General features: G+C 43.4%; 1 non-coding gene across 1 annotated transcript; it reads left to right on the top strand.

Annotated features, from left to right (window-relative positions):
• The first annotated feature begins 3137 nt into the window (after nucleotides 1–3137).
• Nucleotides 3138–3211, top strand: trnap-ugg (transfer RNA proline (anticodon UGG)). The gene has a single exon. It is a non-coding gene; the product is annotated as a tRNA-Pro (tRNA).
• Nucleotides 3212–3899: the final 688 nt, after the last annotated feature.

Below are 3899 nucleotides of genomic sequence, written 5' to 3'. Positions count from 1 at the left end.
ATTTTTATATAGCCCTTCGTACATCAGCTGATATTCTCAAAGTGCTGTACAGAACCCCCTAAAACCCCAAACAGCAAGCAAAGCATGTGAAAGAAGCACGGTGGCTAGAAAAACTCCCTAGGAAAAACTCCCTAGAAAGGCCAAAAACCTAGGAAGAAACCTAGAGGGGAACCAGCTATGGGGGTGGCCGGTCCTCTTCTGGCTGTGCGGGGTGATATTAAAACAAAATGTCAAAATGTTAAAATGTTAAAATGTTCATAAATGACCAGCATGGTCAAATAATAATAATCATAGTAGTTGTCGAGGGTGCAACAAGCCCGTCCGGTGAACAGGTCAGGGTTCCGTAGCCCATGAGCGGGAACAGTTGAAACTGGAGCAGCAGCACGGCCAGGTGGACTGGGGACGCAAGAGTCATCATACCAGGTAGTCCTGAGGCATGTCCTAGGCTCAGGTCCTCCGAGAGAAAGACAGAAAGAGAGAAGAGAAATTGAGAGAGCATATTTAAATACACACAGGACACCGATAAGACACGAGAAATACTCCAGATGTAACAGACTGACCCTAGCCCCCGACACTAAACTACTGCTGCATAAATGCTGGGGCTGAGACAGGAGGATCACCTGTGGCCCCATCCATGATACCCCGGACAGGGCCAAACGGGCGGGATCTCACCCCACCCACTTTGCCAAAGCACAGCCCCCACACCACTAGAGGATGTCTCCAACCCCAACTTTCCGTCCTAGAAGGAGTATACCCTCAACATCTCCGCCATGGCACAGCCCCGCCAGCGCAGACAGGAAACCGTCAGTGACTCAACCCCTCCCGTGACGCACCCCTCCATGGCGGCATGGAAGAACACCAGTAGGCCAGTGACTCAGCCTCTGTAAAAGGGTTGAGGCAGAGAAGTCCCAGTGGAGGGGGCCGGCAGGCAGAGACGCAGGGGCGGTTCGTTGCTCCAACTTTTCACCTTCACACTCCTGGCCACTTACTTAATCATAGGACCTACTGAAGAGATAGTCTTCGTAAAGACTTAAAGGTTGAACTGAGTCTCTCTCTCACATTGGTAGGCAACCATTCCATAAAAATGATTTGAAAACCCTACTCCAGCCGTTTGCTTAAAATTCTAGGGACAATTGGGCCTGCGTCTTGTGACCTGCGTGCGTGTGGGTATGTGCGGCAGGACCAAATCGGAAAATGGTAGGAGCAAGCCCATGTAATGCTTTGTGGGTTAGCAGTAAAACCTTGAAATCGGCCCTTGCCTTAACAGGAACCAGTGTAGGGAGGCTAACACTGGAGTAATATGATCACATTTTTTGGTTCTAGTCAGGATTCTAGCAGCCCGTATTTAGCACTAACTGAAGTTTATTTAGTGCTTTATCCGGAGTCCATTGCATAGTCCAGCCTAGAAGTAACAAAAGCATGGATTAATTTTTCTCGTCATTTTTGGACAGAAAATTTCTGATTTTTGCAATGTTACGTAGATGGAAAAAAGTGTCCTTGAAACAGTCTTGATATGTTCTTCAAAAGATCGGTCCAGAGTACATAGGTCCTTCCAGTTTTATTTGAGGCACTGTACAACCATCCAGATTATTGTCAGATTCACAGAAGATCTCTTTGTTTCTTGGGACCTAAACGCATCTCTTTTTGTCCTTTAAAAGTAAGTTTGCTTCCATCCACTTCTTTATGTCTAAAACAGCTTCTACGAGGGCAATTTTGGGGCTTCACCATGTTTCATTGATTCTGTTCGTCTCATAGCAGTAAATTTAATTATGTTTTCGAATGACATCCCCAAGGGGTAAAATATATAGTGAAAACATTGGTCCTAAAACGAACCTTGAGGAACACCGAGAATTTACAATTGATTTGTCAAGACAAACCATTCACAGAACAAACTGATATCTTTCAGACGGATAAGATCTAAACCAGGCCAGAGCTTGTCCATGTACCAATTTGGGTTTCCAATCTCTCCAAAAAGAATGTGGTGATCATGTATCAAAAGCGCCACTAAGATCTAGACTCGAGGACAGATGCGACCTCGTCTTCATTAAATCTTTACCATCTTCACAAATTGCAGTCTCAGTGCTATGATGGGTTCTAAAACCAGACTGAGGTTTCGTATACATTGTTTGTCTTCAATGCTCTGCATTGGCCGAATTGGTTCAACTGTACTTGGAAGTAAACTATGCTCACCACTATACCCCAATGCTATTGATGAGCTCTAAGCAACATGGAGCTTCGATTCATATTCTGGCCTCATTTTTGTGGAAAGTAATACTTTAACATCGTTTATTTTACATTTGCTTAGGGTGCAGAGGTCCCTGTTAAAAAATCTATCATTTTAATCGTACCTGTTACCTTCAGATTATCCCGTACTGTGAAATAGGGCAAAACGGAGAACATTGTGACAGAGTGGGGTCACATTAGTTTGCTAGCCCAAAGATTTTGATTCTACAAACGAAGTTGGCACATAGAGGATTCCGACTCCAGAGCGATCCCCTACATTGTGGGGACGTAGAGACAAATTGAGAACAGCCACCTGTTTGTGAGTCTCCCCTTTCCAGGGAGTGGTCATACGATGTTGTATGGTCAAACGGTTCAGATCTACAGATGTTTTTGTGAGAGACCGATTATTGGTATGTCTCATGGTTTACAAACACCGCTCTAGCTCCACCACCATTTATTGCAGATGTGGAGTTTAACATAACGTTATGGAGGGGCTTAACAGATACGACGCGTTTCAATCTCTCTAGTTAAAACTGATCGATTTAATTATTTTTACTTCGTTTACTTTATTCACTACTATGCATCAATCGACTCAAAATAAAATGAGCTCCATTCTTTTGAAGTTTTATTTTTCATTTTCTCTTTTAAAAATATTAATTGACCTCATTTTGCTCAATATTCATTTTCAACACTCATCATCAAAAGTTTGCTGTCGCGCTTAAAAACAAATCTGAAAACACAGCAGATAAATACAAAAGATTTAACTGAAGCCTGGTCAACAGTTTGGAAGACTGCTATACTCACAAGTATAGCACAAACACTCACATGGGTTCAATCTTTCCAAGCACCATGGACAAAACATTGATATCCTCATTGTAATTGCCTCAAAGCAAAACAATTTTATTCTTGTCTAAGGCTTTCGTTGGTCTAGGGGTATGATTCTCGCTTTGGGTGCGAGAGGTCCCGGGTTCAAATCCCGGATGAGCCCTTTTGCAGATCTTTTAACAAGCTCAGACAGGCAGATCTCTGGCCACTGGTTGCAAACAGCCACCTCTTGGGCGCAGGACGAGTCTAATGGTTTAGCGATGACTGCTATCTATTGTATATTCACTAGTTGGCTCAATATCGCGCTTCATTTAGAAAACCTACAAACCCGAAACCAAATCTACTTCCACGAACAAGACATTGATTCCAATGTAATACACTTGAAAATACACCCAGCCCCTAAACCTAGTGAATATCTCATGCTCTGCATTGGCCGGGAATACTCCTTCTTGGTACTATGCTCACCACTATACCACCAATTATGTGAAGCTCGTAAGCAACAGTGGAGACAGTCATTCATATTCTGCCTCATTTTTGTGGAAAGTAAAATACTTTACCAGATGTTGTTGTTGTATATTATGGCTTAGGGTGCGAGAGTCCCTTTAATCTATCATTTTAATCATACCTTTACCTTCAATTTCCTACACTTGTGGAAAGCGTAGGGCGAGCGGAGAACATTGTGACAAGTGGGGTCACATTAGTTTGTAGCCCAAAAGATTTTGGATTCTACAAACGGGTTGGCACATAAGGATTCCACTCCACGGTCCCCTACACTTGTGGGGGCTCAATTCTTCTTCTCCCCTTCAGGGAGTGGTCATATGTTGTAGGTCAAACGGTTCCAGATGCTACAG

The sequence above is a fragment of the Salmo salar genome, unplaced genomic scaffold (assembly GCF_905237065.1).
Source record: "Salmo salar unplaced genomic scaffold, Ssal_v3.1, whole genome shotgun sequence".
Classification (NCBI taxonomy): domain Eukaryota; kingdom Metazoa; phylum Chordata; class Actinopteri; order Salmoniformes; family Salmonidae; genus Salmo; species Salmo salar.
This window is presented reverse-complemented; position numbering and strand designations above follow the sequence as displayed.